The 21,166-nt window shown below is 43.5% G+C and overlaps 11 non-coding genes across 11 annotated transcripts; all 11 read right to left on the reverse strand.

Moving 5' to 3' along the window:
- Positions 1–491: 491 nt before the first annotated feature.
- Positions 492–563, reverse strand: trnap-ugg (transfer RNA proline (anticodon UGG)). The gene has a single exon. It is a non-coding gene; the product is annotated as a tRNA-Pro (tRNA).
- A 2,035-nt stretch (positions 564–2,598) lies between these two features.
- trnap-ugg (transfer RNA proline (anticodon UGG)) lies at positions 2,599–2,670 on the reverse strand. The gene has a single exon. It is a non-coding gene; the product is annotated as a tRNA-Pro (tRNA).
- A 1,437-nt stretch (positions 2,671–4,107) lies between these two features.
- On the reverse strand, positions 4,108–4,179 carry trnap-ugg (transfer RNA proline (anticodon UGG)). Its single transcript has one exon. It is a non-coding gene; the product is annotated as a tRNA-Pro (tRNA).
- Positions 4,180–5,616: 1,437 nt separating this feature from the next.
- trnap-ugg (transfer RNA proline (anticodon UGG)) lies at positions 5,617–5,688 on the reverse strand. The gene has a single exon. It is a non-coding gene; the product is annotated as a tRNA-Pro (tRNA).
- A 1,438-nt stretch (positions 5,689–7,126) lies between these two features.
- trnap-ugg (transfer RNA proline (anticodon UGG)) lies at positions 7,127–7,198 on the reverse strand. The gene has a single exon. It is a non-coding gene; the product is annotated as a tRNA-Pro (tRNA).
- Positions 7,199–8,636: 1,438 nt separating this feature from the next.
- On the reverse strand, positions 8,637–8,708 carry trnap-ugg (transfer RNA proline (anticodon UGG)). The gene has a single exon. It is a non-coding gene; the product is annotated as a tRNA-Pro (tRNA).
- A 1,437-nt stretch (positions 8,709–10,145) lies between these two features.
- On the reverse strand, positions 10,146–10,217 carry trnap-ugg (transfer RNA proline (anticodon UGG)). Its single transcript has one exon. It is a non-coding gene; the product is annotated as a tRNA-Pro (tRNA).
- A 1,438-nt stretch (positions 10,218–11,655) lies between these two features.
- Positions 11,656–11,727, reverse strand: trnap-ugg (transfer RNA proline (anticodon UGG)). The gene has a single exon. It is a non-coding gene; the product is annotated as a tRNA-Pro (tRNA).
- Positions 11,728–13,164: 1,437 nt separating this feature from the next.
- On the reverse strand, positions 13,165–13,236 carry trnap-ugg (transfer RNA proline (anticodon UGG)). Its single transcript has one exon. It is a non-coding gene; the product is annotated as a tRNA-Pro (tRNA).
- Positions 13,237–14,673: 1,437 nt separating this feature from the next.
- On the reverse strand, positions 14,674–14,745 carry trnap-ugg (transfer RNA proline (anticodon UGG)). The gene has a single exon. It is a non-coding gene; the product is annotated as a tRNA-Pro (tRNA).
- A 2,956-nt stretch (positions 14,746–17,701) lies between these two features.
- On the reverse strand, positions 17,702–17,773 carry trnap-ugg (transfer RNA proline (anticodon UGG)). The gene has a single exon. It is a non-coding gene; the product is annotated as a tRNA-Pro (tRNA).
- Positions 17,774–21,166: the final 3,393 nt, after the last annotated feature.

Genomic DNA, 21,166 nt, shown 5'->3' on the forward strand with positions numbered 1-21,166 from the left:
TGTCAGTTTGAAACTAGAGATTTCACCTTTTTTTTTGCACTGGATGCTTCTCAATCTTACATAACCGCTGATGTCACACCTTTGCATTTTCGGTGAAAGGCGGCAGAGCGAGAGCGATGTTTGTCAAAACATGAGACATCCCAAAAATCAGTTTTCTCAAATAAATGTCTGTAGCTTCCGAACGGTTTGACCAACAAAATTGTTTGACCATTCTATGGAAAGGGGAGACTCTAACAAACACAATGCCGTTCTCAGTTTTGCTCTACGACCCCCGCAAGTGTCACAGGACTTGTCTGAAGGTAACCAGTACCGGTTAAAATTACAGATTTTTAATCAAGGAAGAAATTAATAAATGTTGAAGCCACTAGTGCAGAGCACAAATGATTAGCAGTCCATTGCCTTGATCCCTCAGCCACCTCGTCCTGCACTCCAGGGACGGCAGTTGCCCCTCCAACCAGTAGCCAAAGATCTGCCTCCCTCAGACTGTTAAAGGGCTCGTCCGGGATTTGAACCCGGGACCTCTCGCACCCAAAGCGAGAATCATACCCCTAGACCAACGAGCCATTTTATCGAAGACATTTTTTTGCTGTCGCCAGCAATGTCGGTGAGGATATGGATTGACTTGTCGATGGTTCCAGGCCACAGTGAATCACGTGAGTTTTGTTGGTATACTTGTGAGCATAGCTGTCTTCCAAGCAGTTGACCAGGTTTCAGTTCAAATCCTCTGTAATTCATCTGCCGAGTCTTTCAGATTAAATTTTCATTTTCTGTAACAGCAAGAAACAAATGAAGAAGAGCTAAATGAAGATTTTGAAGATGAAAAAGAAGACATCAAAACGAATTGGAGCTCATTGAATTTGAGCCGATTGACGCACCGGTATGTGAATAAATGATAAAATCCCCATTGGAATCTGTCAGTTTGAAACTAGAGATTTCATCTTTTTTTTGCACTGGATGCTTCTCAAACTTCCATAACCGCTGATGTCACACCTCTGCATTTTCGGTGAAAGGCGGCAGAGCAAGTGCGATGTTTGTCAAAACATGAGACATCCCGAATATCAGTTTTCTCATATAAATGTCTGTAGCTTCCGAACGGTTTGACCAACAAAATTGTTTGACCATTCTATGGAAAGGGGAGACTCTAACAAACACAATGCCGTTCTCAGTTTTGCTCTACGACCCTCACAAGTGTCACAGGACTCGTCTGAAGGTAACCAGTACCGGTTAAAATTACAGATTTTTAATCAAGGAAGAAATGAAGAAAAGTTGTGCAATGTTGAAGCCACTTGTGCAAAGCACAAATGATTAGCAGTCCATTGCCTTAATCACTCAGCCACCTCGTCCTGCACTCCAGGGATGGCAGTTGCCCCTCCAACCAGTTGCCCAAGATCCGCCTGTCTCAGACTGTTAAAGGCTCTACAAAAGGGCTCGTTTGGGATTTGAACCCGGGACCTCTCGCACCCAAAGTACACCGGTACGTGAATAAATGATAAAATCCCCATTGGAATCTGTCAGTTTGAAACTAGAGATTTCACCTTTTTTTTTGCACTGGATGCTTCTCAATCTTACATAACCGCTGATGTCACACCTCTGCATTTTCGGTGAAAGGCGGCAGAGCGAGAGCGATGTTTGTCAAAACATGAGACATCCCAAAAATCAGTTTTCTCAAATAAATGTCTGTAGCTTCCGAACGGTTTGACCAACAAAATTGTTTGACCATTCTATGGAAAGGGGAGACTCTAACAAACACAATGCCGTTCTCAGTTTTGCTCTACGACCCCCGCAAGTGTCACAGGACTTGTCTGAAGGTAACCAGTACCGGTTAAAATTACAGATTTTTAATCAAGGAAGAAATGAAGAAAAGTTGTGCAATGTTGAAGCCACTTGTGCAAAGCACAAATGATTAGCAGTCCATTGCCTTAATCACTCAGCCACCTCGTCCTGCACTCCAGGGATGGCAGTTGCCCCTCCAACCAGTTGCCCAAGATCCGCCTGTCTCAGACTGTTAAAGGCTCTACAAAAGGGCTCGTTTGGGATTTGAACCCGGGACCTCTCGCACCCAAAGTACACCGGTACGTGAATAAATGATAAAATCCCCATTGGAATCTGTCAGTTTGAAACTAGAGATTTCACCTTTTTTTTTGCACTGGATGCTTCTCAATCTTACATAACCGCTGATGTCACACCTCTGCATTTTCGGTGAAAGGCGGCAGAGCGAGAGCGATGTTTGTCAAAACATGAGACATCCCAAAAATCAGTTTTCTCAAATAAATGTCTGTAGCTTCCGAACGGTTTGACCAACAAAATTGTTTGACCATTCTATGGAAAGGGGAGACTCTAACAAACACAATGCCGTTCTCAGTTTTGCTCTACGACCCCCGCAAGTGTCACAGGACTTGTCTGAAGGTAACCAGTACCGGTTAAAATAACAGATTTTTAATCAAGGAAGAAATTAATAAATGTTGAAGCCACTAGTGCAGAGCACAAATGATTAGCAGTCCATTGCCTTGATCCCTCAGCCACCTCGTCCTGCACTCCAGGGACGGCAGTTGCCCCTCCAACCAGTAGCCAAAGATCCGCCTCCCTCAGACTGTTAAAGGGCTCGTCCGGGATTTGAACCCGGGACCTCTCGCACCCAAAGCGAGAATCATACCCCTAGACCAACGAGCCATTTTATCGAAGACATTTTTTTGCTGTCGCCAGCAATGTCGGTGAGGATATGGATTGACTTGTCGATGGTTCCAGGCCACAGTGAATCACGTGAGTTTTGTTGGTATACTTGTGAGCATAGCTGTCTTCCAAGCAGTTGACCAGGTTTCAGTTCAAATCCTCTGTAATTCATCTGCCGAGTCTTTCAGATTCAATTTTCATTTTCTGTAACAGCAAGAAACAAATGAAGAAGAGCTAAATGAAGATTTTGAAGATGAAAAAGAAGACATCAAAACGAATTGGAGCTCATTGAATTTGAGCCGATTGACGCACCGGTATGTGAATTAAAAATAAAATCCCCATTGGAATCTGTCAGTTTGAAACTAGAGATTTCATCTTTTTTTTGCACTGGATGCTTCTCAAACTTCCATAACCGCTGATATCACACCTCTGCATTTTCGGTGAAAGGCGGCAGAGCGAGTGCGATGTTTGTCAAAACATGAGACATCCCGAATATCAGTTTTCTCATATAAATGTCTGTAGCTTCCGAACGGTTTGACCAACAAAATTGTTTGAACATTCTATGGAAAGGGGAGACTCTAACAAACACAATGCCGTTCTCAGTTTTGCTCTACGACCCCCACAAGTGTCACAGGACTCGTCTGAAGGTAACCAGTACCGGTTAAAATTACAGATTTTTAATCAAGGAAGAAATGAAGAAAAGTTGTGCAATGTTGAAGCCACTTGTGCAAAGCACAAATGATTAGCAGTCCATTGCCTTAATCACTCAGCCACCTCGTCCTGCACTCCAGGGATGGCAGTTGCCCCTCCAACCAGTTGCCCAAGATCCGCCTGTCTCAGACTGTTAAAGGCTCTACAAAAGGGCTCGTTTGGGATTTGAACCCGGGACCTCTCGCACCCAAAGTACACCGGTACGTGAATAAATGATAAAATCCCCATTGGAATCTGTCAGTTTGAAACTAGAGATTTCACCTTTTTTTTTGCACTGGATGCTTCTCAATCTTACATAACCGCTGATGTCACACCTTTGCATTTTCGGTGAAAGGCGGCAGAGCGAGAGCGATGTTTGTCAAAACATGAGACATCCCAAAAATCAGTTTTCTCAAATAAATGTCTGTAGCTTCCGAACGGTTTGACCAACAAAATTGTTTGACCATTCTATGGAAAGGGGAGACTCTAACAAACACAATGCCGTTCTCAGTTTTGCTCTACGACCCCCGCAAGTGTCACAGGACTTGTCTGAAGGTAACCAGTACCGGTTAAAATGACAGATTTTTAATCAAGGAAGAAATTAATAAATGTTGAAGCCACTAGTGCAGAGCACAAATGATTAGCAGTCCATTGCCTTGATCCCTCAGCCACCTCGTCCTGCACTCCAGGGACGGCAGTTGCCCCTCCAACCAGTAGCCAAAGATCCGCCTCCCTCAGACTGTTAAAGGGCTCGTCCAGGATTTGAACCCGGGACCTCTCGCACCCAAAGCGAGAATCATACCCCTAGACCAACGAGCCATTTTATCGAAGACATTTTTTTGCTGTCGCCAGCAATGTCGGTGAGGATATGGATTGACTTGTCGATGGTTCCAGGCCACAGTGAATCACGTGAGTTTTGTTGGTATACTTGTGAGCATAGCTGTCTTCCAAGCAGTTGACCAGGTTTCAGTTCAAATCCTCTGTAATTCATCTGCCGAGTCTTTCAGATTCAATTTTCATTTTCTGTAACAGCAAGAAACAAATGAAGAAGAGCTAAATGAAGATTTTGAAGATGAAAAAGAAGACATCAAAACGAATTAGAGCTCATTGAATTTGAGCCGATTGACGCACCGGTATGTGAATAAATGATAAAATCCCCATTGGAATCTGTCAGTTTGAAACTAGAGATTTCATCTTTTTTTTGCACTGGATGCTTCTCAAACTTCCATAACCGCTGATATCACACCTCTGCATTTTCGGTGAAAGGCGGCAGAGCGAGTGCGATGTTTGTCAAAACATGAGACATCCCGAATATCAGTTTTCTCATATAAATGTCTGTAGCTTCCGAACGGTTTGACCAACAAAATTGTTTGAACATTCTATGGAAAGGGGAGACTCTAACAAACACAATGCCGTTCTCAGTTTTGCTCTACGACCCCCACAAGTGTCACAGGACTCGTCTGAAGGTAACCAGTACCGGTTAAAATTACAGATTTTTAATCAAGGAAGAAATGAAGAAAAGTTGTGCAATGTTGAAGCCACTTGTGCAAAGCACAAATGATTAGCAGTCCATTGCCTTAATCACTCAGCCACCTCGTCCTGCACTCCAGGGATGGCAGTTGCCCCTCCAACCAGTTGCCCAAGATCCGCCTGTCTCAGACTGTTAAAGGCTCTACAAAAGGGCTCGTTTGGGATTTGAACCCGGGACCTCTCGCACCCAAAGTACACCGGTACGTGAATAAATGATAAAATCCCCATTGGAATCTGTCAGTTTGAAACTAGAGATTTCACCTTTTTTTTTGCACTGGATGCTTCTCAATCTTACATAACCGCTGATGTCACACCTTTGCATTTTCGGTGAAAGGCGGCAGAGCGAGAGCGATGTTTGTCAAAACATGAGACATCCCAAAAATCAGTTTTCTCAAATAAATGTCTGTAGCTTCCGAACGGTTTGACCAACAAAATTGTTTGACCATTCTATGGAAAGGGGAGACTCTAACAAACACAATGCCGTTCTCAGTTTTGCTCTACGACCCCCGCAAGTGTCACAGGACTTGTCTGAAGGTAACCAGTACCGGTTAAAATGACAGATTTTTAATCAAGGAAGAAATTAATAAATGTTGAAGCCACTAGTGCAGAGCACAAATGATTAGCAGTCCATTGCCTTGATCCCTCAGCCACCTCGTCCTGCACTCCAGGGACGGCAGTTGCCCCTCCAACCAGTAGCCAAAGATCCGCCTCCCTCAGACTGTTAAAGGGCTCGTCCAGGATTTGAACCCGGGACCTCTCGCACCCAAAGCGAGAATCATACCCCTAGACCAACGAGCCATTTTATCGAAGACATTTTTTTGCTGTCGCCAGCAATGTCGGTGAGGATATGGATTGACTTGTCGATGGTTCCAGGCCACAGTGAATCACGTGAGTTTTGTTGGTATACTTGTGAGCATAGCTGTCTTCCAAGCAGTTGACCAGGTTTCAGTTCAAATCCTCTGTAATTCATCTGCCGAGTCTTTCAGATTCAATTTTCATTTTCTGTAACAGCAAGAAACAAATGAAGAAGAGCTAAATGAAGATTTTGAAGATGAAAAAGAAGACATCAAAACGAATTAGAGCTCATTGAATTTGAGCCGATTGACGCACCGGTATGTGAATAAATGATAAAATCCCCATTGGAATCTGTCAGTTTGAAACTAGAGATTTCATCTTTTTTTTGCACTGGATGCTTCTCAAACTTCCATAACCGCTGATGTCACACCTCTGCATTTTCGGTGAAAGGCGGCAGAGCGAGTGCGATGTTTGTCAAAACATGAGACATCCCGAATATCAGTTTTCTCATATAAATGTCTGTAGCTTCCGAACGGTTTGACCAACAAAATTGTTTGACCATTCTATGGAAAGGGGAGACTCTAACAAACACAATGCCGTTCTCAGTTTTGCTCTACGACCCCCACAAGTGTCACAGGACTCGTCTGAAGGTAACCAGTACCGGTTAAAATTACAGATTTTTAATCAAGGAAGAAATAAAGAAAAGTTGTGCAATGTTGAAGCCACTTGTGCAAAGCACAAATGATTAGCAGTCCATTGCCTTAATCACTCAGCCACCTCGTCCTGCACTCCAGGGATGGCAGTTGCCCCTCCAACCAGTTGCCCAAGATCCGCCTGTCTCAGACTGTTAAAGGCTCTACAAAAGGGCTCGTTTGGGATTTGAACCCGGGACCTCTCGCACCCAAAGTACACCGGTACGTGAATAAATGATAAAATCCCCATTGGAATCTGTCAGTTTGAAACTAGAGATTTCACCTTTTTTTTTGCACTGGATGCTTCTCAATCTTACATAACCGCTGATGTCACACCTCTGCATTTTCGGTGAAAGGCGGCAGAGCGAGAGCGATGTTTGTCAAAACATGAGACATCCCAAAAATCAGTTTTCTCAAATAAATGTCTGTAGCTTCCAAACGGTTTGACCAACAAAATTGTTTGACCATTCTATGGAAAGGGGAGACTCTAACAAACACAATGCCGTTCTCAGTTTTGCTCTACGACCCCCGCAAGTGTCACAGGACTTGTCTGAAGGTAACCAGTACCGGTTAAAATTACAGATTTTTAATCAAGGAAGAAATTAATAAATGTTGAAGCCACTAGTGCAGAGCACAAATGATTAGCAGTCCATTGCCTTGATCCCTCAGCCACCTCGTCCTGCACTCCAGGGACGGCAGTTGCCCCCTCCAACCAGTAGCCAAAGATCCGCCACCCTCAGACTGTTAAAGGGCTCGTCCGGGATTTGAACCGGGGACCTCTCGCACCCAAAGCGAGAATCATACCCCTAGACCAACGAGCCATTTTATCGAAGACATTTTTTTGCTGTCGCCAGCAATGTCGGTGAGGATATGGATTGACTTGTCGATGGTTCCAGGCCACAGTGAATCACGTGAGTTTTGTTGGTATACTTGTGAGCATAGCTGTCTTCCAAGCAGTTGACCAGGTTTCAGTTCAAATCCTCTGTAATTCATCTGCCGAGTCTTTCAGATTCAATTTTCATTTTCTGTAACAGCAAGAAACAAATGAAGAAGAGCTAAATGAAGATTTTGAAGATGAAAAAGAAGACATCAAAACGAATTGGAGCTCATTGAATTTGAGCCGATTGACGCACCGGTATGTGAATTAAAAATAAAATCCCCATTGGAATCTGTCAGTTTGAAACTAGAGATTTCATCTTTTTTTTGCACTGGATGCTTCTCAAACTTCCATAACCGCTGATATCACACCTCTGCATTTTCGGTGAAAGGCGGCAGAGCGAGTGCGATGTTTGTCAAAACATGAGACATCCCGAATATCAGTTTTCTCATATAAATGTCTGTAGCTTCCGAACGGTTTGACCAACAAAATTGTTTGACCATTCTATGGAAAGGGGAGACTCTAACAAACACAATGCCGTTCTCAGTTTTGCTCTACGACCCCCACAAGTGTCACAGGACTCGTCTGAAGGTAACCAGTACCGGTTAAAATTACAGATTTTTAATCAAGGAAGAAATAAAGAAAAGTTGTGCAATGTTGAAGCCACTTGTGCAAAGCACAAATGATTAGCAGTCCATTGCCTTAATCACTCAGCCACCTCGTCCTGCACTCCAGGGATGGCAGTTGCCCCTCCAACCAGTTGCCCAAGATCCGCCTGTCTCAGACTGTTAAAGGCTCTACAAAAGGGCTCGTTTGGGATTTGAACCCGGGACCTCTCGCACCCAAAGTACACCGGTACGTGAATAAATGATAAAATCCCCATTGGAATCTGTCAGTTTGAAACTAGAGATTTCACCTTTTTTTTTGCACTGGATGCTTCTCAATCTTACATAACCGCTGATGTCACACCTCTGCATTTTCGGTGAAAGGCGGCAGAGCGAGAGCGATGTTTGTCAAAACATGAGACATCCCAAAAATCAGTTTTCTCAAATAAATGTCTGTAGCTTCCAAACGGTTTGACCAACAAAATTGTTTGACCATTCTATGGAAAGGGGAGACTCTAACAAACACAATGCCGTTCTCAGTTTTGCTCTACGACCCCCGCAAGTGTCACAGGACTTGTCTGAAGGTAACCAGTACCGGTTAAAATTACAGATTTTTAATCAAGGAAGAAATTAATAAATGTTGAAGCCACTAGTGCAGAGCACAAATGATTAGCAGTCCATTGCCTTGATCCCTCAGCCACCTCGTCCTGCACTCCAGGGACGGCAGTTGCCCCCTCCAACCAGTAGCCAAAGATCCGCCACCCTCAGACTGTTAAAGGGCTCGTCCGGGATTTGAACCGGGGACCTCTCGCACCCAAAGCGAGAATCATACCCCTAGACCAACGAGCCATTTTATCGAAGACATTTTTTTGCTGTCGCCAGCAATGTCGGTGAGGATATGGATTGACTTGTCGATGGTTCCAGGCCACAGTGAATCACGTGAGTTTTGTTGGTATACTTGTGAGCATAGCTGTCTTCCAAGCAGTTGACCAGGTTTCAGTTCAAATCCTCTGTAATTCATCTGCCGAGTCTTTCAGATTCAATTTTCATTTTCTGTAACAGCAAGAAACAAATGAAGAAGAGCTAAATGAAGATTTTGAAGATGAAAAAGAAGACATCAAAACGAATTGGAGCTCATTGAATTTGAGCCGATTGACGCACCGGTATGTGAATTAAAAATAAAATCCCCATTGGAATCTGTCAGTTTGAAACTAGAGATTTCATCTTTTTTTTGCACTGGATGCTTCTCAAACTTCCATAACCGCTGATATCACACCTCTGCATTTTCGGTGAAAGGCGGCAGAGCGAGTGCGATGTTTGTCAAAACATGAGACATCCCGAATATCAGTTTTCTCATATAAATGTCTGTAGCTTCCGAACGGTTTGACCAACAAAATTGTTTGACCATTCTATGGAAAGGGGAGACTCTAACAAACACAATGCCGTTCTCAGTTTTGCTCTACGACCCCCACAAGTGTCACAGGACTCGTCTGAAGGTAACCAGTACCGGTTAAAATTACAGATTTTTAATCAAGGAAGAAATGAAGAAAAGTTGTGCAATGTTGAAGCCACTTGTGCAAAGCACAAATGATTAGCAGTCCATTGCCTTAATCACTCAGCCACCTCGTCCTGCACTCCAGGGATGGCAGTTGCCCCTCCAACCAGTTGCCCAAGATCCGCCTGTCTCAGACTGTTAAAGGCTCTACAAAAGGGCTCGTTTGGGATTTGAACCCGGGACCTCTCGCACCCAAAGTACACCGGTACGTGAATAAATGATAAAATCCCCATTGGAATCTGTCAGTTTGAAACTAGAGATTTCACCTTTTTTTTTGCACTGGATGCTTCTCAATCTTACATAACCGCTGATGTCACACCTTTGCATTTTCGGTGAAAGGCGGCAGAGCGAGAGCGATGTTTGTCAAAACATGAGACATCCCAAAAATCAGTTTTCTCAAATAAATGTCTGTAGCTTCCGAACGGTTTGACCAACAAAATTGTTTGACCATTCTATGGAAAGGGGAGACTCTAACAAACACAATGCCGTTCTCAGTTTTGCTCTACGACCCCCGCAAGTGTCACAGGACTTGTCTGAAGGTAACCAGTACCGGTTAAAATTACAGATTTTTAATCAAGGAAGAAATTAATAAATGTTGAAGCCACTAGTGCAGAGCACAAATGATTAGCAGTCCATTGCCTTGATCCCTCAGCCACCTCGTCCTGCACTCCAGGGACGGCAGTTGCCCCTCCAACCAGTAGCCAAAGATCTGCCTCCCTCAGACTGTTAAAGGGCTCGTCCGGGATTTGAACCCGGGACCTCTCGCACCCAAAGCGAGAATCATACCCCTAGACCAACGAGCCATTTTATCGAAGACATTTTTTTGCTGTCGCCAGCAATGTCGGTGAGGATATGGATTGACTTGTCGATGGTTCCAGGCCACAGTGAATCACGTGAGTTTTGTTGGTATACTTGTGAGCATAGCTGTCTTCCAAGCAGTTGACCAGGTTTCAGTTCAAATCCTCTGTAATTCATCTGCCGAGTCTTTCAGATTAAATTTTCATTTTCTGTAACAGCAAGAAACAAATGAAGAAGAGCTAAATGAAGATTTTGAAGATGAAAAAGAAGACATCAAAACGAATTGGAGCTCATTGAATTTGAGCCGATTGACGCACCGGTATGTGAATAAATGATAAAATCCCCATTGGAATCTGTCAGTTTGAAACTAGAGATTTCATCTTTTTTTTGCACTGGATGCTTCTCAAACTTCCATAACCGCTGATATCACACCTCTGCATTTTCGGTGAAAGGCGGCAGAGCGAGTGCGATGTTTGTCAAAACATGAGACATCCCGAATATCAGTTTTCTCATATAAATGTCTGTAGCTTCCGAACGGTTTGACCAACAAAATTGTTTGACCATTCTATGGAAAGGGGAGACTCTAACAAACACAATGCCGTTCTCAGTTTTGCTCTACGACCCCCACAAGTGTCACAGGACTCGTCTGAAGGTAACCAGTACCGGTTAAAATTACAGATTTTTAATCAAGGAAGAAATGAAGAAAAGTTGTGCAATGTTGAAGCCACTTGTGCAAAGCACAAATGATTAGCAGTCCATTGCCTTAATCACTCAGCCACCTCGTCCTGCACTCCAGGGATGGCAGTTGCCCCTCCAACCAGTTGCCCAAGATCCGCCTGTCTCAGACTGTTAAAGGCTCTACAAAAGGGCTCGTTTGGGATTTGAACCCGGGACCTCTCGCACCCAAAGTACACCGGTACGTGAATAAATGATAAAATCCCCATTGGAATCTGTCAGTTTGAAACTAGAGATTTCACCTTTTTTTTTGCACTGGATGCTTCTCAATCTTACATAACCGCTGATGTCACACCTTTGCATTTTCGGTGAAAGGCGGCAGAGCGAGAGCGATGTTTGTCAAAACATGAGACATCCCAAAAATCAGTTTTCTCAAATAAATGTCTGTAGCTTCCGAACGGTTTGACCAACAAAATTGTTTGACCATTCTATGGAAAGGGGAGACTCTAACAAACACAATGCCGTTCTCAGTTTTGCTCTACGACCCCCGCAAGTGTCACAGGACTTGTCTGAAGGTAACCAGTACCGGTTAAAATGACAGATTTTTAATCAAGGAAGAAATCAATAAATGTTGAAGCCACTAGTGCAGAGCACAAATGATTAGCAGTCCATTGCCTTGATCCCTCAGCCACCTCGTCCTGCACTCCAGGGACGGCAGTTGCCCCCTCCAACCAGTAGCCAAAGATCCGCCACCCTCAGACTGTTAAAGGGCTCGTCCGGGATTTGAACCGGGGACCTCTCGCACCCAAAGCGAGAATCATACCCCTAGACCAACGAGCCATTTTATCGAAGACATTTTTTTGCTGTCGCCAGCAATGTCGGTGAGGATATGGATTGACTTGTCGATGGTTCCAGGCCACAGTGAATCACGTGAGTTTTGTTGGTATACTTGTGAGCATAGCTGTCTTCCAAGCAGTTGACCAGGTTTCAGTTCAAATCCTCTGTAATTCATCTGCCGAGTCTTTCAGATTAAATTTTCATTTTCTGTAACAGCAAGAAACAAATGAAGAAGAGCTAAATGAAGATTTTGAAGATGAAAAAGAAGACATCAAAACGAATTGGAGCTCATTGAATTTGAGCCGATTGACGCACCGGTATGTGAATAAATGATAAAATCCCCATTGGAATCTGTCAGTTTGAAACTAGAGATTTCATCTTTTTTTTGCACTGGATGCTTCTCAAACTTCCATAACCGCTGATATCACACCTCTGCATTTTCGGTGAAAGGCGGCAGAGCGAGTGCGATGTTTGTCAAAACATGAGACATCCCGAATATCAGTTTTCTCATATAAATGTCTGTAGCTTCCGAACGGTTTGACCAACAAAATTGTTTGACCATTCTATGGAAAGGGGAGACTCTAACAAACACAATGCCGTTCTCAGTTTTGCTCTACGACCCCCACAAGTGTCACAGGACTCGTCTGAAGGTAACCAGTACCGGTTAAAATTACAGATTTTTAATCAAGGAAGAAATGAAGAAAAGTTGTGCAATGTTGAAGCCACTTGTGCAAAGCACAAATGATTAGCAGTCCATTGCCTTAATCACTCAGCCACCTCGTCCTGCACTCCAGGGATGGCAGTTGCCCCTCCAACCAGTTGCCCAAGATCCGCCTGTCTCAGACTGTTAAAGGCTCTACAAAAGGGCTCGTTTGGGATTTGAACCCGGGACCTCTCGCACCCAAAGTACACCGGTACGTGAATAAATGATAAAATCCCCATTGGAATCTGTCAGTTTGAAACTAGAGATTTCACCTTTTTTTTTGCACTGGATGCTTCTCAATCTTACATAACCGCTGATGTCACACCTTTGCATTTTCGGTGAAAGGCGGCAGAGCGAGAGCGATGTTTGTCAAAACATGAGACATCCCAAAAATCAGTTTTCTCAAATAAATGTCTGTAGCTTCCGAACGGTTTGACCAACAAAATTGTTTGACCATTCTATGGAAAGGGGAGACTCTAACAAACACAATGCCGTTCTCAGTTTTGCTCTACGACCCCCGCAAGTGTCACAGGACTTGTCTGAAGGTAACCAGTACCGGTTAAAATGACAGATTTTTAATCAAGGAAGAAATTAATAAATGTTGAAGCCACTAGTGCAGAGCACAAATGATTAGCAGTCCATTGCCTTGATCCCTCAGCCACCTCGTCCTGCACTCCAGGGACGGCAGTTGCCCCTCCAACCAGTAGCCAAAGATCCGCCTCCCTCAGACTGTTAAAGGGCTCGTCCGGGATTTGAACCCGGGACCTCTCGCACCCAAAGCGAGAATCATACCCCTAGACCAACGAGCCATTTTATCGAAGACATTTTTTTGCTGTCGCCAGCAATGTCGGTGAGGATATGGATTGACTTGTCGATGGTTCCAGGCCACAGTGAATCACGTGAGTTTTGTTGGTATACTTGTGAGCATAGCTGTCTTCCAAGCAGTTGACCAGGTTTCAGTTCAAATCCTCTGTAATTCATCTGCCGAGTCTTTCAGATTAAATTTTCATTTTCTGTAACAGCAAGAAACAAATGAAGAAGAGCTAAATGAAGATTTTGAAGATGAAAAAGAAGACATCAAAACGAATTGGAGCTCATTGAATTTGAGCCGATTGACGCACCGGTATGTGAATAAATGATAAAATCCCCATTGGAATCTGTCAGTTTGAAACTAGAGATTTCATCTTTTTTTTGCACTGGATGCTTCTCAAACTTCCATAACCGCTGATGTCACACCTCTGCATTTTCGGTGAAAGGCGGCAGAGCGAGTGCGATGTTTGTCAAAACATGAGACATCCCGAATATCAGTTTTCTCATATAAATGTCTGTAGCTTCCGAACGGTTTGACCAACAAAATTGTTTGACCATTCTATGGAAAGGGGAGACTCTAACAAACACAATGTCGTTCTCAGTTTTGCTCTACGACCCCCACAAGTGTCACAGGACTCGTCTGAAGGTAACCAGTACCGGTTAAAATTACAGATTTTTAATCAAGGAAGAAATGAAGAAAAGTTGTGCAATGTTGAAGCCACTTGTGCAAAGCACAAATGATTAGCAGTCCATTGCCTTAATCACTCAGCCACCTCGTCCTGCACTCCAGGGATGGCAGTTGCCCCTCCAACCAGTTGCCCAAGATCCGCCTGTCTCAGACTGTTAAAGGCTCTACAAAAGGGCTCGTTTGGGATTTGAACCCGGGACCTCTCGCACCCAAAGTACACCGGTACGTGAATAAATGATAAAATCCCCATTGGAATCTGTCAGTTTGAAACTAGAGATTTCACCTTTTTTTTTGCACTGGATGCTTCTCAATCTTACATAACCGCTGATGTCACACCTCTGCATTTTCGGTGAAAGGCGGCAGAGCGAGAGCGATGTTTGTCAAAACATGAGACATCCCAAAAATCAGTTTTCTCAAATAAATGTCTGTAGCTTCCGAACGGTTTGACCAACAAAATTGTTTGACCATTCTATGGAAAGGGGAGACTCTAACAAACACAATGCCGTTCTCAGTTTTGCTCTACGACCCCCGCAAGTGTCACAGGACTTGTCTGAAGGTAACCAGTACCGGTTAAAATTACAGATTTTTAATCAAGGAAGAAATTAATAAATGTTGAAGCCACTAGTGCAGAGCACAAATGATTAGCAGTCCATTGCCTTGATCCCTCAGCCACCTCGTCCTGCACTCCAGGGACGGCAGTTGCCCCTCCAACCAGTAGCCAAAGATCCGCCTCCCTCAGACTGTTAAAGGGCTCGTCCGGGATTTGAACCCGGGACCTCTCGCACCCAAAGCGAGAATCATACCCCTAGACCAACGAGCCATTTTATCGAAGACATTTTTTTGCTGTCGCCAGCAATGTCGGTGAGGATATGGATTGACTTGTCGATGGTTCCAGGCCACAGTGAATCACGTGAGTTTTGTTGGTATACTTGTGAGCATAGCTGTCTTCCAAGCAGTTGACCAGGTTTCAGTTCAAATCCTCTGTAATTCATCTGCCGAGTCTTTCAGATTAAATTTTCATTTTCTGTAACAGCAAGAAACAAATGAAGAAGAGCTAAATGAAGATTTTGAAGATGAAAAAGAAGACATCAAAACGAATTGGAGCTCATTGAATTTGAGCCGATTGACGCACCGGTATGTGAATAAATGATAAAATCCCCATTGGAATCTGTCAGTTTGAAACTAGAGATTTCATCTTTTTTTTGCACTGGATGCTTCTCAAACTTCCATAACCGCTGATGTCACACCTCTGCATTTTCGGTGAAAGGCGGCAGAGCGAGTGCGATGTTTGTCAAAACATGAGACATCCCGAATATCAGTTTTCTCATATAAATGTCTGTAGCTTCCGAACGGTTTGACCAACAAAATTGTTTGACCATTCTATGGAAAGGGGAGACTCTAACAAACACAATGCCGTTCTCAGTTTTGCTCTACGACCCCCACAAGTGTCACAGGACTCGTCTGAAGGTAACCAGTACCGGTTAAAATTACAGATTTTTAATCAAGGAAGAAATAAAGAAAAGTTGTGCAATGTTGAAGCCACTTGTGCAAAGCACAAATGATTAGCAGTCCATTGCCTTAATCACTCAGCCACCTCGTCCTGCACTCCAGGGATGGCAGTTGCCCCTCCAACCAGTTGCCCAAGATCCGCCTGTCTCAGACTGTTAAAGGCTCTACAAAAGGGCTCGTTTGGCATTTGAACCCGGGACCTCTCGCACCCAAAGTACACCGGTACGTGAATAAATGATAAAATCCCCATTGGAATCTGTCAGTTTGAAACTAGAGATTTCACCTTTTTTTTTGCACTGGATGCTTCTCAAACTTCCATAACCGCTGATGTCACACCTCTGCATTTTCGGTGAAAGGCGGCAGAGCGAGTGCGATGTTTGTCAAAACATGAGACATCCCGAATATCAGTTTTCTCATATAAATGTCTGTAGCTTCCGAACGGTTTGACCAACAAAATTGTTTGACCATTCTATGGAAAGGGGAGACTCTAACAAACACAATGCCGTTCTCAGTTTTGCTCTACGACCCCCACAAGTGTCACAGGACTCGTCTGAAGGTAACCAGTACCGGTTAAAATTACAGATTTTTAATCAAGGAAGAAATAAAGAAAAGTTGTGCAATGTTGAAGCCACTTGTGCAAAGCACAAATGATTAGCAGTCCATTGCCTTGATTCTTCAGCCACCTCGTCCTGCACTCCAGGGACGGCAGTTGCCCCTCCAACCAGTAGCCAAAGATCCGCCTCCCTCAGACTGTTAAAGGGCTCGTCCGGGATTTGAACCGGGGACCTCTCACACCCAAAGCGAGAATCATACCCCTAGACCAACGAGCCATTTTATCGAAGACATTTTTTTGCTGTCGCCAGCAATGTCGGTGAGGATATGGATTGACTTGTCGATGGTTCCAGGCCACAGTGAATCACGTGAGTTTTGTTGGTATACTTGTGAGCATAGCTGTCTTCCAAGCAGTTGACCAGGTTTCAGTTCAAATCCTCTGTAATTCATCTGCCGAGTCTTTCAGATTAAATTTTCATTTTCTGTAACAGCAAGAAACAAATGAAGAAGAGCTAAATGAAGATTTTGAAGATGAAAAAGAAGACATCAAAACGAATTGGAGCTCATTGAATTTGAGCCGATTGACGCACCGGTATGTGAATAAATGATAAAATCCCCATTGGAATCTGTCAGTTTGAAACTAGAGATTTCACCTTTTTTTTGCACTGGATGCTTCTCAAACTTCCATAACCGCTGATGTCACACCTCTGCATTTTCGGTGAAAGGCGGCAGAGCGAGTGCGATGTTTGTCAAAACATGAGACATCCCGAATATCAGTTTTCTCATATAAATGTCTGTAGCTTCCGAACGGTTTGACCAACAAAATTGTTTGACCATTCTATGGAAAGGGGAGACTCTAACAAACACAATGCCGTTCTCAGTTTTGCTCTACGACCCCCACAAGTGTCACAGGACTCGTCTGAAGGTAACCAGTACCGGTTAAAATTACAGATTTTTAATCAAGGAAGAAATAAAGAAAAGTTGTGCAATGTTGAAGCCACTTGTGCAAAGCACAAATGATTAGCAGTCCATTGCCTTAATCACTCAGCCACCTCGTCCTGCACTCCAGGGATGGCAGTTGCCCCTCCAACCAGTTGCCCAAGATCCGGCTGTCTCAGACTGTTAAAGGCTCTACAAAAGGGCTCGTTTGGCATTTGAACCCGGGACCTCTCGCACCCAAAGTACACCGGTACGTGAATAAATGATAAAATCCCCATTGGAATCTGTCAGTTTGAAACTAGAGATTTCACCTTTTTTTTTGCACTGGATGCTTCTCAAACTTCCATAACCGCTGATGTCACACCTCTGCATTTTCGGTGAAAGGCGGCAGAGCGAGTGCGATGTTTGTCAAAACATGAGACATCCCGAATATCAGTTTTCTCATATAAATGTCTGTAGCTTCCGAACGGTTTGACCAACAAAATTGTTTGACCATTCTATGGAAAGGGGAGACTCTAACAAACACAATGCCGTTCTCAGTTTTGCTCTACGACCCCCACAAGTGTCACAGGACTTGTCTGAAGGTAACCAGTACCGGTTAAAATTACAGATTTTTAATCAAGGAAGAAATTAATAAATGTTGAAGCCACTAGTGCAGAGCACAAATGATTAGCAGTCCATTGCCTTGATCCCTCAGCCACCTCGTCCTGCACTCCAGGGACGGCAGTTGCCCCTCCAACCAGTAGCCAAAGATCCGCCTCCCTCAGACTGTTAAAGGGCTCGTCCGGGATTTGAACCGGGGACCTCTCGCACCCAAAGCGAGAATCATACCCCTAGACCAACGAGCCATTTTATCGAAGACATTTTTTTGCTGTCGCCAGCAATGTCGGTGAGGATATGGAATGACTTGTCGATGGTTCCAGGCCACAGTGAATCACGTGAGTTTTGTTGGTATACTTGTGAGCATAGCTGTCTTCCAAGCAGTTGACCAGGTTTCAGTTCAAATCCTCTGTAATTCATCTGCCGAGTCTTTCAGATTAAATTTTCATTTTCTGTAACAGCAAGAAACAAATGAAGAAGAGCTAAATGAAGATTTTGAAGATGAAAAAGAAGACATCAAAACGAATTGGAGCTCATTGAATTTGAGCCGATTGACGCACCGGTATGTGAATAAATGATAAAATCCCCATTGGAATCTGTCAGTTTGAAACTAGAGATTTCACCTTTTTTTTGCACTGGATGCTTCTCAAACTTCCATAACCGCTGATGTCACACCTCTGCATTTTCGGTGAAAGGCGGCAGAGCGAGTGCGATGTTTGTCAAAACATGAGACATCCCGAATATCAGTTTTCTCATATAAATGTCTGTAGCTTCCGAACGGTTTGACCAACAAAATTGTTTGACCATTCTATGGAAAGGGGAGACTCTAACAAACACAATGCCGTTCTCAGTTTTGCTCTACGACCCCCACAAGTGTCACAGGACTCGTCTGAAGGTAACCAGTACCGGTTAAAATTACAGATTTTTAATCAAGGAAGAAATGAAGAAAAGTTGTGCAATGTTGAAGCCACTTGTGCAAAGCACAAATGATTAGCAGTCCATTGCCTTAATCACTCAGCCACCTCGTCCTGCACTCCAGGGATGGCAGTTGCCCCTCCAACCAGTTGCCCAAGATCCGCCTGTCTCAGACTGTTAAAGGCTCTACAAAAGGGCTCGTTTGGGATTTGAACCCGGGACCTCTCGCACCCAAAGTACACCGGTACGTGAATAAATGATAAAATCCCCATTGGAATCTGTCAGTTTGAAACTAGAGATTTCACCTTTTTTTTTGCACTGGATGCTTCTCAATCTTCCATAACCGCTGATGTCACACCTCTGCATTTTCGGTGAAAGGCGGCAGAGCGAGAGCGATGTTTGTCAAAACATGAGACATCCCAAAAATCAGTTTTCTCAAATAAATGTCTGTAGCTTCCGAACGGTTTGACCAACAAAATTGTTTGACCATTCTATGGAAAGGGGAGACTCTAACAAACACAATGCCGTTCTCAGTTTTGCTCTACGACCCCCACAAGTGTCACAGGACTCGTCTGAAGGTAACCAGTACCGGTTAAAATGACAGATTTTTAATCAAGGAAGAAATTAATACATGTTGAAGCCACTAGTGGAGAGCACAAATGATTAGCAGTCCATTGCCTTAATCACTCAGCCACCTCGTCCTATATTCCAGGGATGGCAGTTGCCCCTCCAACCAGTAAACAAAGATCCGCTTGTCTCAGACTGTTAAAGGCCTCGTCCGGGATTTGAACCCGGGACCTCTCGCACCCAAAGCAAGAATCATACCCCTTGACCAACAAGCCATTTTGTCAAAGACATTTTTTTGCTGTCGCCAGCAATGACGGTGAGGATATGGATTGACTTGTCGATGGTGCCAGGCCACAGTGAATCACGTGAGTTTTGTTGGTATACTTGTGAGCATAGCTGTCTTCCAAGCAGTTGACCAGGTTTCAGTTCAAATCCTCTGTAATTCATCTGTCGAGTCTTTCAGATTCAATTTTCATTTTCTGTAACAGCAAGAAACAAATGAAGAAGAGCTAAATGAAGATTTTGAAGTTGAAAAAGAAGACATCAAATCGAATTGGAGCTCATTGAATTTGAGCCGATTGACGCACCGGTATTTGAATAAATGATAAAAGCCCCATTGGAATCTGTCAGTTTGAAACTAGAGATTTCACCTTTTTTTTTGCACTGGATGCTTCTCAATCTTCCATAACCGCTGATGTCACACCTCTGCATTTTCGGTAAAAGGCGGCAGAGCGAGTGCGATGTTTGTCAAAACATGAGACATCCCGAATATCAGTTTTCTCATATAAATGTCTGTAGCTTCCGAACGGTTTGACCAACAAAATTGTTTGACCATTCTATGGAAAGGGGAGACTCTAACAAACACAATGCCGTTCTCAGTTTTGCTCTACGACCCCCACAAGTGTCACAGGACTCGTCTGAAGGTAACCAGTACCGGTTAAAATTACAGATTTTTAATCAAGGAAGAAATAAAGAAAAGTTGTGCAATGTTGAAGCCACTTGTGCAAAGCACAAATGATTAGCAGTCCATTGCCTTAACCTGTTGGGGATGGGGGCGCTGTTTAGACTACTTATGCTAATTTGGCTAATTTTTTAAACGGCTTCCCACAAAATCCTTGATCGTACAATATGCATATTATTATTATTATTGGATAGAAAACAGTCTATAGTTTCTATAGGAGTTGAAATTTTGTCTCTAAGTGGAACAGAGCCCATTCTACAGCAATTTCCCTGACATGGAGTCAGATTTGAGAAATGTTGGCCACTGTTCTGAAGTCATTTAAAAGGGCACTGTCGTTGCTATGACTATACGGACACTTCTTACGTCTTTCCCTGGATGCCTTTACGTGATGACGATTCCAACGGGGTCGATTGCGCGTTCACAGGCCCTACAAATGAAAAAACCCTGAAGCTAGTCATTCTTTGGGAGCTGCGTCATGAGCCAAGAAGACACCGGCGCGCACCTGTTCCAAGCGTTAGTTTAGCCTGTTATATTTCTCCGGTCATCTTTTCACTCGTTATAGGAGTTAAAAACATCATAAGGTAGTTAATTTAAAGCGTTTTATAGCAATTTATATCCGTTTAGTGCGATTTTGGGACATTTATTTTTGCAACGATGTGAAAAGTTGGGCACGCTTTTCAGTTCATCCCGAACGCAGTTGACATTTCCACATGGCAAGAGGACAGCTTTCCACCAAAAGACGATTTCTCCCAAGAAAGGATCCTTTGCCCAAGATACTGATGGAAGAACAGCTCAAGGTAGGACATTTTTATTATGATAAATCGTGTTTCTGTCGAAACATTTTAGTGGCTTAGGACGCCATGTTTTTTGACGTAGCTTCGCTTGGCGCAAACTGTATTGAAAAGTAAGGATAAATTAAAAAATGTAATAACGCAATTGTATTAAGAATTAAATTGTCTATCAATCCCTGTCCACCCTGTATTTTTTAGTCACGTTTATGAGTATTTATGTATAAGAGTAGATCACTGTCTAAGTGGCGCAAGGACATTTTCTGACCAACTGAGCTACATTTCACATTGTCTAACCATGATTTTGGGGGCTAAATATAAACATTTTCGATCAAACTGTATATGCATGTTGTAATGTGATGTTACAGGAGTGTCATCGGAAGAATTCTGAGAAGGTTAGTGAAAAAATT

This window comes from Salvelinus fontinalis, chromosome 33 (assembly GCF_029448725.1).
Source record: "Salvelinus fontinalis isolate EN_2023a chromosome 33, ASM2944872v1, whole genome shotgun sequence".
Taxonomy (NCBI): Eukaryota; Metazoa; Chordata; class Actinopteri; order Salmoniformes; family Salmonidae; genus Salvelinus; species Salvelinus fontinalis.